Below are 13,628 nucleotides of genomic sequence, written 5' to 3'. Positions count from 1 at the left end.
ACTTGTGTCTATAATCTAATTTGGCTATAGCAATTTATAAGCATAACTTGCCTCAACTCTTCTTTTGTATTAAAATGACTAGAGAAGCTCATAGCACATTTCCTAAATCAAAGTCACAAAACTAATGAAGCATGTAATTTTGTGAAAATAAATTAGCATTAGGATTTAAGAGTCACCAAATCCAAAGAGTAATCTATTGCTTTCATTATTACCACTATGGAGAAAATATTTTCTTAGTCTAAATGAAATGAAAACGAACATTTAAACTAGTTGTTGCTTGTTAAATTGAAGACCCATTACTTAGCCAAGAATTTAACCAACAAAAATTACATTCATATATCATTATTCATGACTAGAGATATATAAACATGAAGGAAGTTTTTATAGAAAATATAATCATAGATATTCAACACAAGTTCAAGGAGTTCTTCAAAATAACCAAAACATTCAAGCAATTAGATCCAAGTCAACCAAATATGAGTATGGCCAAGCATGGCTAAAATGAAAGAAATGAAAAGTAGATTAGTGATACCAAACATTGTTCAAGATGCAAGTTGGAAGAAAAATTGTTCCAAGCTTCTAAATCTTCCAATCTTCTAGAGAGCAAAAGTGTTGTTCTTCAAAGCCTTCCCAAGTGTTCTTGAGAGAAAAGAGTAGTCTCCTCCCAAGTGATTGTAATGAATAATGCTTCAAATCTCCAACAAAAAGGCTTCATTTCTGGATTCAAAAAGTTCCCAAAAGGTACCCCACCAACCTTCCAAAAATAGAGTCAACAAGTCAAAACCCGGGTTCACTTCTGCACCATTTATGTGGACCACGTATGGATCCACACGGACCGCGTGGGTCACGCTGATTGCATGCCTTGGCCCAATAAAAATACAATCCAGCCTAATCTTCTAATTTAAGCTCAAGCCCACATGCAAAACTCTTGGGAGCCAAATTCTGTTATTCCAAAGCCTCCAATGATGATCCAATGCTCCTTCAATCTTCCGTAGCTCGATTTCTTTTCCAAAGATTAAGTCCAACGTGCTTCTTGCTTATATTGACACCGAGCCGAATTGCACTACCTCAAGTTCACAAGCAATCCACAAGCCTCCAAAAGTCCCACACTCTTTCCATACCTCCAGTAACGAATAGTCTTCAGTTAATCCTGCAAAATAAGCTCAAAAGACTAGAAAGCACCTGACAAAGGAAAAAATAATAAAAAGAGAAAATATGCATGAAGCTTAACTAAAATGAGATGGTTTTAACTAGAAATAAACTATGAAAAAAGTAACAAAAGTGAAACTATCACCTACTATGCATAAGAAAGAAGGTGCCGACCAGGTGTTGGAAGTTTTTCCTGAACTTCTAACTTATACAACTTCAATCCAGATGGCCTCTTGGGTCATCTCTATTCCTTACCAAGATGCGAAACTTGCCTTAGTTCCACACCCGATCCAACTCCCAGAAATTCTGATCGATTCTCCCCCACTTGGATTCGACGAAGCTCTTTCATCCAATAAGTCTGATGGATTCCCAACCCATCAAACCTCATATAGCATGAACCGCTATGGCTTGTGCTTATCAAAAATATCTTTCTATTACTTGCCAATCTCAACGATTTCCCAACTCCAGGAATCGGAAAGAATACCCTTGAGACCATAACCAGTCTGATGTACTAAATCACCTCCAATGATACCATACCAATTCCTTCAGTTTTTATGCCTACGACTATGAACCATAACCCTTTCCATGCACTGACAAACCTCTGTTGGATAAGGTGTCTAAGTCCATAACAATTTCTGGTATGTACTTGACCCGACCCGGCATGGTCCATTTGGGTTGCATGGCACCATGCAATTGGATAGACTAAATGAGAGAAATAACACTTGTGGTTTATTAATATATTACAAGTTCTAATATATTAATAATATTATTTAATTAGTTTGATCAAGAATTAATTTAGAATTAATTAAGTGATCAAAAGATAACTAATTAAATATATGGGTTGATTATGTTAATCATCCATACTTGTATAGTAGGCTAAGAGGCTCCATGGATCATCAAGTTGGGTTCCACCCATAGGATGCTCCATGGGAGTTACAAACCCATGGATCATGGAAATGAAGAGTCATGACACATTAGGGTTTACATGGTCTAACCCTAGATGTGTCAACACTATATAAGGATCATATTCTCCACCAAAATCGGTTACACACATGAACAAGAGGGCGAGGCCGATTTTAGAAATGTGTTTTCTCTCTAAAGTCATTCCAAAAGAATTTGGTGTTGTGTGAAGCATTTGAGGCATCACACTTGGGGTGCTAGGCTCACAAGGTTTCAAGGATCATAAGCAACAACAAGGTATGTTATTCTATCTTTCATTCAAGTTAAAAATTGTTCCCCATGTATGCTAGACAGGAATATAACCTTGGAATTCAACTTTGCATGATAATTAGACAAACATAGATCCAAGGTTATTAGGGTTGCATGTACACTTAGGAAGTGTTAGAATGCTCAAAACCCATCAGTGGTATCAGAGCATAGGCTTGTTTGTTGATTATTTGTGCAAACTGCTTGAAAAAATCATTTTTCTGCTTTCTGCTCATATGAACTCGCCGAGTCCATGGGGGGACTCGACGAGTCCATGACCAAATGCAAGCTAGTCGTCGAGTTTGTTCTTGCACTCGATGAGTAGAGGCTGCAGTGTTCAGAATTTCGATTTTAGTTGCTGGAAATGGACTAGAAACATTACCCTAAATTGTTTGGGTACTTGAAAACATTTTTTAGATGGTGTAATGTTTATGCTAACCCATTTACAATGACAATTATCAAAAATTACAAGTTTTAAGTGTAATTTTTTGATTCTTGAAAGTGTTCATATTCCTGTTCTTGTTCTTATGATGTTTAGATGATCATATGAATTGTTTGTAACCTATGTGGTAGATTAATTCATGATCATAATGTGTTTTAATGGAGTCCATAACTCGACCTCAAGTTATGGAAAACCAAAAGTCACTTTGTTAAAAGCCATTAAAAGAACACATGAGTTATAAAAAATGAAGAGTCTTCAGTTTTTAATACTCTATTACTCTATTAACTCATAAGTTACAAGAAATGAAAAGTTTTGAAAGTTTACAAAACTTGCCCTCAAGTTTTGGAACAAGTAAAGTCTTAATTAAAACTTTAGTTCCAACCCTTAGAATTTTAAAAGTTAAAATTCAACCCTTATACTTTATAATATTATAAGGTTGTCGCCTATAAAGTGGCAACTTAATTTGTGTCCACTCTCACCCACCGCTTTCTTGATTGGTGGAGGGTCGTTAGCCGAACGGGTAAGACAAGGACTTATAAATTCTCATTAAATGTATGATGAATATTATAAAGTAACTAAATGTTTTATTGAATTCCCAATATTAGTTACTTTAGGAAAATGTGAATAAGGTGCTAATCCATGAAATTACACTTTACACTTTGTTTAAGTCGTTTGTGGAGCGTGTGTGGTTAACTTGTACACTAACTTGGACTTAACAAGGTAGGTAAAGGGTGACTTAAGGTTTATTATAGTATCGGTGGAGCGTGTGTGGTTTACCGACACATCGATGGAGTGATAAACTTTAAGGGTACCAAGTGATTTGCATGGTTACTTCACACCTCGTTTTGTGATCCTTGGTATTCCAGTCACAAAACTTGGAGGGAACACTCGAGATTGAAACTGGCCATTGAAAAGTTTAATGAATCTCAAAGAATCTAGGAATTTCTAATAACCAATTAAAAACCTAATATCGATATTTCGTTTTTCGTGGGGGAAATTGGTGAATCGTCATTCACCTACCTTTCATATATGTTATAGCTTGGATTACGACATACCTCTTCTAAGTTATAATATATTGTGATTGGATCCTAGCCTTATATTACATTTGAGTGTTGTAACATCCCGGAATAGCAAGAGTAAAGTTGAAGGGCTAAAAGAGTAAAATGGGAAAGAGCGACTCGGCGAGTCCACGAGTGGACTCGGCGAGTAGGGTCGTGACTCTACTCGCGTGTTAAGTGACCAACTCGGCGAGTAGCATGGGTGGAGTCGGCGAGTTGGTGCTGAGTGGGGAAAACCCTAAATCCGGAGGATGAGCCCTATATAAAGAACATTATGTCTCCTCCCCAGCCTCCTTATCATCCCTTGAGTTCCAGAAGCCCTAATTTCGTGAGGAAACCCCATTGTTGTGTGAATTAGAGCTTGGAGAAGGATATTTGGTGCTTTAAGCTTGAAGATTGGAGGCTTGTATCACGAAGCTTGGGGGAATCAACAATCTACAGTTGGTTGGGCTCATTCTAAAGGTAAGGAACCATTTCCTTAAGCTATTTTCTTCATAGGTTCATGTGTGGTGGTTGGTATGACATCTAAATTGAGATAGAAGCTTGGATCTGAGGATGCTACTTCAGATCTAAGCTTGTGATGGTCCTATATGTCATAAAGTCCCTATTAATGAGTGTTTGAAGGAGCTATTTTGTCCCAAACCCTAGCCCTAGAGTGTAAAGTGCCTAGATCTCCTTGGATTCACGTTAAGTTTGCCACTTTACATGATGGATGGCCTTAGGAAGGGTAGATCTATGGTTTGGATCATCTGCATGGCTTTGAAAGCCTCTATATGGATTCAGACCCGGTGGTACTCGGCGAGTCACATGGGTGGACTCGGCGAGTTGCTTGAAGATAGGCTGGGACTCGACGAGTTGGAAGAACAACTCGTTGAGTTGGATGAAGATGGTATGGAACTCGACGAGTTGGAAGAACAACTTGGCGAGTAGGTTGAAGATAGCCCTAGACTCGACGAGTCTGTTCTTGGACCCGGCGAGTCTTGTCGAAGAGTCCCAATCTTTTCTGGTTGAGCCGTGAATCGGTGAGTCAGGGGATGACTCGGTGAGTTGTGTGTGACTGGAATCAGAGTTGTTGAACTCAACGAGTCTCGGGGTGACTCGGCGAGTTGAGTCGCGGATTGGGGAATATCTGAGCATGGGGACTCGGCGAGTCATCGGGTTGACACGGCGAGTAGAGTCAGTCAGGGGTTGACTTTGACCAAGGGTTAACTAGTGGTTCCAGGGGCATTTTGGTAATTGTTGGATATTGTTTTGAGTTTACTTCCCTGGTGGTTGTCCAGTGGTGGAGATCATATCAGTGATCGGAGCAGCTTGGGTTATCTGTTCAGTCGGCAGTTTCGAGGTGAGTTATCCTCATTATATCAACAGCGTCTAAGGTACCAAGGCCGGCCCTTTATCGGATTGAGATCCGGGTATTTGTTGTATGTTATTGCTTTGATATGTTGCATCCTGGTAGCTAGTATGGTATATGTTAGAGACTTGGTTGAGATCGGTATCCTGAGATGTAGGGTGATGCTATGCTAGTGATCGGTTAGGTCGGTATCCTGGTTAGGATGATGATATGTTATGTGATCTGTTTGATCGGCTTGTTGACTGTGAATTGCTATATGATTGTATGTTTATGTGCACATGGTTGTTTGGACTGGAGTTGGGTTGAGGCGGGTCTTGCTTTGTGTTGTAGGCCAAGATACCCAGGGCGGACTGGTTGTTCTGAAGGCCCCACGAGCGGTCCGGATAGGCTGTAGGCCCCAAGATGGCAAACCAGACGTGCTGAGGCTTGGAGAGTGGACCAGGCCGACTGAAAGCCCGGTGCGGGCAGACCAGTCATACTGTAGACTCAGAGAGTGGACCAGGTGGATTGAAGGCCCGGTGCGGGCGGACCAATCACACTGCAGACTCGATGTATGTGGTTAGATTCGGAGAGTGGACCAGGTGGATTGAAGGCCCGGTGCGGGCGGACCAATCACACTGCAGACTCGAGGTATATGGCTAGACTCGGAGGGTGGACCAGGTAGACTGTTGGCCGGTGCGGCGGACCAGTCACGCAGTAGACCCGAAGTGCATGGCTGTTCTGTGATCGGATATGTTATGGCATGTTATGCGTGTATGGTATATGTGGTTGGTATTTTGGGGATATCTCACTAAGCTTTCGGGCTTACAGTTGTGGTTTTATGTTTTTCAGGTTCTTTAGGAGACCGTGGCAAGGCGAAGGCGTGATCGTATCGCTCCTCGTGTTTATGTTATGATGAGATTCTGGGAATACTTAAAATAAATTGTATTGATAACCTTTTTGTAATAACTTTAATGGAATCGGGTTGTTTTCGAAAATTTTAAATTGGTTGAAATTTTTGGTTGTTACAAGTTGGTATCAGAGCCTTGGTTTGAGTGAATTGGAGGAACACTCGTGTGACTCCAGTCTCAAATCGAGGACAGTTTTCAAAAGAGAATTTAAAATGCTTTTCAAAATGAGTAAAGGAGGACGCGGAGGTACGATCAGCCGGAGCCAGTAAGTAACCCTAAAATACCATACATGATATTTGTTTTGAGCTTTGATAGAACAACATGCTAGTGTCAGGCTAGGGATCTTTAGGATTTCATGATAATGCTGCCTGATTTGTGATGCCTGTAGCCTAGGGTTTCCTTGTGGGAGATTTCCAGTGTTCCTCTAGTGGTGAGGGTTGAGCGCTTGTTTGTATGTTTTCACTAGGGTGTTGTGGTAGTACTTCATACAAATATGGGTAAGTGTTGAAGGTAGTATGGGCCCGTACTACTGAAAGCATAGGACCCATACGCGTATCAGGGAAACCTTGACCTCTAGGGTTGGGTTGAGAGAGTTGGTTCCCAAGATAGTGGGAAGTGTCTGAGATTTTGTGGTGTTTTTTCAGTATGGAGATTTCGAGGCATGCTAGGAGTGGATCCGAGTCAGGATCGGGAGCAGGAGAGGGAGTTCACGGCGGGTCAGTACCGCCCGAGGTTATTGGTCAGATGAGCACGTGCGAGTTGGATGCGAGGATGATGAGGTTGCTGCGTTGTTCCGGGCCGAGTTGCCGGAACTGTTTGGGTCGATCAAGACTGCCATGGTTGAGTATTTTGGTGAGCGCTATGCAGCTCTCACAGAGACGGCTGTCGCGGCGGCTACAGCGGCTGTAGCAGCGGCAGGGGGAGGAGCTGGTCGGGGCTTTCAGTATCGGGACTTCGATAATACGAAGCCTCCCACCTTTGATTGAGTTCAGGATCCGATTGTTGCTATGAGATGGTTATCGGACGTGGAGGGGTGTTTCTTCACGTGTTCATGCCCTGCTAATCAGAGGGTGAGGTGTGCTCTGAACCTATTGAGGCTCGGGGAAGGATTGGTGGAGGTTGACCACGGGGTCATATTCGGATGCGCAGAGGGCTGCGGTTTAATGGGATCAGTTCAGAGAGATGTTCAACACTCGTTATGTTCCACGAGTTGAGAGGGAGAGATTGGCTCAGAAGTTCCTTGGGTTGAAGCAGGATTCGGAGTTGGTGACTGAGATCACCAGGATGTTCACTGAGAGGGCGATGTTTTGCCTAGAGTTCGCTTCGGAGCAGGCTCAGATGTCTCGATATCTAAGCATGCTCAAGAGGGATACCAGACAGTTTGTGTCTACGCAGAGGTGCGAGAACTTGTTGGAGTTGTAGGAGGCCACCAGGCGGCGTGAGTTAGAGATTGAGTTGCAGTTGCGTGAGCTGAGGCAGGCTCCGGTGCAGTCGCAGCCGGCGCCGAAATGGTCCAAGACCGTTGATGCTAGAGTGGGAGATCTGAGCAGCCACACTTGTGGGATGTATGGGAGGGGTCACACCGGAGTTTGTAGGTCCGGTGGTGCATGCCGCAAGTGCGGAAAGGAGGGGCACTACGCGAGGGATTGTCAGCAGTCAACGCCGGTTCGGGATTTGAGGATTTGTTATCATTGTCATCTGGTCGGACATGTGAGGGTCAACTGTCCACAGCTCGGTGCAGGACCGGTGCAGGCTCCAGCACCGGCCACTTTGAGGATCACAGGTGGAGGTCAGGGTAGAGCGGAGCCCCCAAGGGCTCAGGGTCGTGCTTTTCAGCTTACAGCAGAGGAGGTCAGAGCAGTGCTGGATGCAGCTGCGGGTATGTTTCTTCCTTGATGTCTTGTTATCTTGTGAGTATTGTGGAGTATTGTTTATGTGCTAGTACCCTTGTGTGGTTCTCGGTGTGGTATTCGTTGTTCTTTGAGGGTTATGGCATGGTTATGGGTTAGTATTGGGAATTTTGTGGTTATCTTTTATGAGGGGTTGTTAGTGGAAACCTGGCATTGGTCTGAAGGCCGGGTAGCATCTGCTTTCTGAGGAGTGGTTTGCTGCGGATTGAGTTTCTTTTGAGCGGGTTAATCAGTGTTGATATGGGATTTTGTTAAGGTTGTTTATGCTTGTGGGAAGCCGTCCGCATGTAAGTGTTGGTTTTGTGTAGGGTTGTTTTGGGTGGTCGGTAATGGCGACCGGTGTTTGATAGTCAGTGCTATAAGTGGGGGAGAATTGGAAAATTCTCCGGAAGATCGATGAGCATTTGAGGGTGCTTAGCTGTTTGGGATTCAGCAGTGTTCTGTCAGCCCAGAGTGTAGGCTGGTAGGAGAAAGTGTCGGGCATGCTGGGCGGGATACAGACCTAGGGCATTTGATTGTGGAGGGCCTGGGATCAGGCCGGGATCGATTATGTGTGATGGAGATAGAGTTCGGAACCCCTAGAGGACTAGAACGTTATGCATGGGAGGATTTCTCAGAGAGATAGCTCGGAATGATGAATGCTAGTTGAGCGGTCCGGATAGAATGAAGGCCGGTAGGCGTACCAGTCAGGCTGAAGGCTCGGAGTGCGGTCCATCCAGACTGAAGGCACTGAGAGCGGTCCAGATTGGTTGAAGGTTCTGAGAGTGGTCCAGATTGGCTGAAGGCCTGGTAAGGCGGTCCAGTCATGCTGAAGACTCTGCAGGTATTTTTAGATCGGTTCGAGGATATGGACTGTGTATGTTGCGGTGTGATAGCATTAGGAGGTCTGGCCCCGGGTAGTGATCTTGATTAGTTGAGATAGTGCATGGGCTTGAGAGTCCCTGCGATCAGAGTCAGAGCATGTGTGTTGGATGGATAGCGGTTACGCTATGAGGGAGTGGTGTAGCGTTGGGCGAGCACCGTGGCACTTGTCGGAGTGACAAGGCGGCCAAGTGGATCCTTGGTAAAGGAAAGAGAGAGGTGTGTAACTCCGAGAGGGAGTGCAAGTTCACAGAAGTGAAATCGGCAGAGCAGAGTTATGATTAGAGTGATCCGAGTATGGTCCTTGAGCAGCGTGTTTGCGGCAGTGGAATGGAATCACATCCGGTTTAGAATGTCTGCTGAGGTCGCGGAAGGAATTCTGCGGGTGTAGAACCAATAGGCTCGGAAGGGATGCAGGGAGGGATTCTCGGGCTCTCAGTGTGATTCTGATCAGGGAAGTGCGTATGTAGTAGTGGTTCATCCTGGGGGATGTTTGAAGATGTCATCAGTGTATCGGGTTTTGCCAACCTGAGGGTGCTAGAGCTAGTTCAGCATGTGTATGTGATTGCAAGAGGAGAACTCATGGGAGTTGCTCTGAAGAATGAGTCTTTCTGTCAGCAGAATTGTTAGAGTTGGACTCGGATCGGGAATCCGGTGGTGCATGGTTATTTTCTAGCTCATATGGGTCGAGTGATGGTTGTGATTTGGAGCAGTGTTGCATCATGAGTAGTACTCAGTTGTTAAGTGGAGTTATCAGAGGGTAAAGCCGATGCCCGGCTTGAGATGGTGGTCAGGACACCGCAAGAAAGGAGAAAGTGAGTTTCTGGTTTCGATGGTTGAGCGTTAAGGAGCCTGGCATGGTTAATGCCAGGTGGTGCATTACGGGAGTAGTTCTGGAGTTGAATTGCCGCAGGCTTTGACAGCCTAATGTAAGTGGGGGAGAATTGTAACATCTCGGAATAGCAAGAGTAAAGTTGAAGGGCTAAAAGAGTAAAATGGGAAAGAGCGACTCGGCGAGTCCACGAGTGGACTCGGCGAGTAGGGTCGCGACTCTAGTCGCGTGTTAAGTGACCAACTCGACGAGTAGCATGGGTGGACTCGGCAAGTTGGTGCTGAGTGGAGAAAACCCTAAATCCGGAGGTTAAACCCTATATAAAGAACATTATGTCTCCTCCCCAGCCTCCTTATCATCCCTTGAGTTCCAGAAGCCCGAATTTCGTGAGGAAAACCCATTGTTGAGTGAATTAGAGCTTGGAGAAGGATATTTGGTGCTTTAAGCTTGAAGATTGGAGGCTTGTATCAGGAAGCTTGGTGGAATCAACAATCTACAGTTGGTTGGGCTCATTCTAAGGGTAAGGAACCATTTCCTTAAGCTATTTTCTTCATAGGTTCATGTGTGGTGGTTGGTATGACATCTAAAATGAGATAGAAGCTTGGATCTGAGGATGCTACTTCAGATCTAAGCTTGTGATGGTCCTATATGTCATAAAGTCCCTGTTGATGAGTGTTTGAAGGAGCTATTTTGTCCCAAACCCTAGCCCTAGAGTGTAAAGTGCCTAGATCTCCTTGGATTCACGTAAAGTTTGCCACTTTACGTGATGGATGGCCTTAGGAAGGGTAGATCTATGGTTTGGATCATCTGCATGGCTTGGAAAGCCTCTATATGGATTCAGACCCGGTAGTACTCGACGAGTCACATGGGTGGACTCATAGGCTGGGACTCGACGAGTCGGAAGAACAACTCGGCGAGTTGGATGAGGTGGCCTGGAACTCGACGTGTTGGAAAAACAACTCGGCGAGTAGGTTGAAGTTAGCCTTAGACTCGACGAGTCTGTTCTTGGACCCGACGAGTCTTGTCGAAGAGTCCCAATCTTTTCTGGTTGAGCCGCGAATTGGTGAGCCAGGGGATGACTCAGTGAGTTGTGTGATTCAGAGTTGTTGAACTCGGCGAGTCTCGGGGTGACTCGGCGAGTTGAGTCGCGGATTGGGGAATTTCTGAGCATGGGGACTCAGCGAGTCATCGGGTTGACTCGGCGAGTAGAGTCAGTCAGGGGTTGACTTTGACCAAGGGTTGACCAGTGGTTCCAGGGGCATTTTGGTAATTGTTGGATATTGTTTTGAGTTCAGTGCCCTGGTGGTTGTCCAGTGGTGGAGATCGTATCAGTGATCGGAGCAGCTTGGGTTATCTGTTCAGTCGGGAGTTTCGAGGTGAGTTATCCTCACTATATCAACAGCGTCTAAGGCACCAAGGGTGGCCCTTTATCGGATTGAGATCCGGGTATTTGTTGTATGTTATTGCTTTGATATATTTCATCCTGGTAGCTAGGATGGTATATGTTAGAGACTTGGTTGAGATCGGTATCCTGATATGTAGGGTGATGCTATGCTAGTGACCGGTGAGGTCGGTATCCTGGTTAGGATGATGATATGTTATGTGATATGTTTGATCGGCTTGTTGATTGTGAATTGCTATATGATTGTATGTTTATGTGCACATGGTTGTTTGGACTGGAGTTAGGTTGAGGCGGGTCCTGCTTTGTGTTGTAGGCCAAGATACCCAGGGCGGACCGGTTGTTCCGAAGGCCCAACAAGCGGTCCGGATAGGCTGTAGGCCCCAAGAGGGCGGACCAGACGTGCCGAGGCTCGGAGAGTGGACCAGGCCGACTGAAGGCCCGGTGCGGGCGGACCAGTCATACTGTAAACTTAGAGAGTGGACCAGGTGGATTGAAGGCACGGTTTGGGCGGACCAATCACACCGCAGACTCGATGTATGTGGTTAGATTCGGAGAGTGGACCAGGTGGATTGAAGGCCCGGTGCGGGCGGACCAATCACACTGCAGACTCGAGGTATATGGCTAGACTCGGAGGGTGGACCAGGTGGACTGTTGGCCGGTGCGGCGGACCAGTCACACAGTAGACCCGAAGTGCGTGGCTGTTCTGTGATCGGATATGTTATGGCATGTTATGCATGTATGGTATACGTGGTTGGTATTTTGGGGATATCTCACTAAGCTTTCGGGCTTATAGTTGTGGTTTTATGTTTTTCAGGTTCTTCAGGAGACCGTGGCAAGGCGAAGGCGTGATCGTACCGCTCCTCGTGTTTATGTTGTGATGAGATTCTGGGAATACTTAAAATAAATTGTATTGAAAACCTTTTTGTAATAACTTTAATGGAATCGGGTTGTTTTCGAAAATTTTAAATTGGTTGAAATTTTTGGTCGTTACAAGTGTTTTATTAAGGACTCTCTTAATATCTAAACTAATCTTGTTCTCTTCATTCAGATGTCTTCAGACAATGCTGCTTCTAGCTCTAATCCTAATAGCTCCTTTACCCTTATGAACTTGTGTGGGAAAGTCACTTTTGATGGATCCAACTTCAATGAATGGATCAGAAACATTAGGATGATTACCCGCTACGAGGACAAAGAATATGTCCTTGACACGGAGCTTAAGGAGATTGATGAGACCACTGCAACTCCTTAGGAGACCGCTGACTTCCAGGCACATGAAAGGGATGCTACCAAAGTAGCATGCATCATGATGGCCACCATGACAGCAAAACTCCACAAGTCCTATGAGGACTTTTACCCTTTTGAAATGCACCAAGATCTGATGGAAAGATACCATCAAAGTGCACGACAAGAGAGGTATGAAATCATCTGCTCCATGATAACAACCTTGATGAAGTACGGAGAGTCCGTCAAGAGCCACATGAAGAAAATGCAAAGGTATGTGGATCGGTTGCTGAAGCTTAATGTGCACTTCCCTGAGGAGCTTGCAATAGATATCATTTTGCACTCCTTACCATCGTGCTATGATCAATTTCGCATGATATATCACATGAATAAGGAAGAGGTCACACTCAGCAAACTTCAAGGACTTCTCAAGACCGCAGAAACAAGTCTTAAGGGGAAGTCGGTTGTTAACACTCCTACTCCAAACTTCGCCCCGGTTCTGGCAATCGGGAAAAGTCAAGGGAAGAAGAGGAAGAGCTCTTCGAAGGGTACCAAGACTAGGACCCTTGATCGCTCCTCTTCAAGTGGAACCAAGAAAGGTTTTGTTACTCCTTCTTCTGACCCAAAATAGGCTGAATGCTTCTATTGCCATGAAAAATCACATTGGAAGCGGAACTGCCCAAAGTACCAGGAAGATGTGATGGATGGGAAAGTTAAACAAACCATGCTGGTATTTACACTATCTTATCTAATAACTCACCCCATTCTAACTCTTGGGTCCTTGATACCGGTTGTGGTATTCATATATGTTCTGATTTGTAGGGACTAAGAAGAAGTGAGAATGTGGAGCAAGGAAGAATAAACTTAATCGTGGGGAATAGGAAAGCTTTACCTGTCACCAAGATTGGAGTTTATACTTTATCGCTAAGTAGTGGGTTTAATTTATATTTGAATAAATGTTGTTATTCGCCAGAAATGGCAATAAATATTATTTCCTTTCATGCATTGTATAAACAAGGTTTCACATTTTCATTCGATAATGAAGTTGGTTCGATTAATGCTTTCTTTAATAATGTTTTTTTATTTTAAAGCATTACCTTGTGATGGTGTGTATGAAACTGTATTTGTGGTTGATAACTTTAGAAATAATGTTTTGTGTATTGATTCTGTTAATGATAATAACTTGGAAAAAACATCATTATGGAATTGTCGTCTTGGACATATAAGCAAGAAACACATAGGCTAACTCCAAAAGGATGGAGTCCTGGAGTCATTTGACCTAATGTCAGATGATAGTTGCGAATCA

This window comes from Lactuca serriola, chromosome 4, assembly GCF_051521515.1.
Source record: "Lactuca serriola cultivar US96UC23 chromosome 4, Lser_US96UC23_V15, whole genome shotgun sequence".
Taxonomy (NCBI): Eukaryota; Viridiplantae; Streptophyta; class Magnoliopsida; order Asterales; family Asteraceae; genus Lactuca; species Lactuca serriola.
This window is presented reverse-complemented; position numbering follows the sequence as displayed.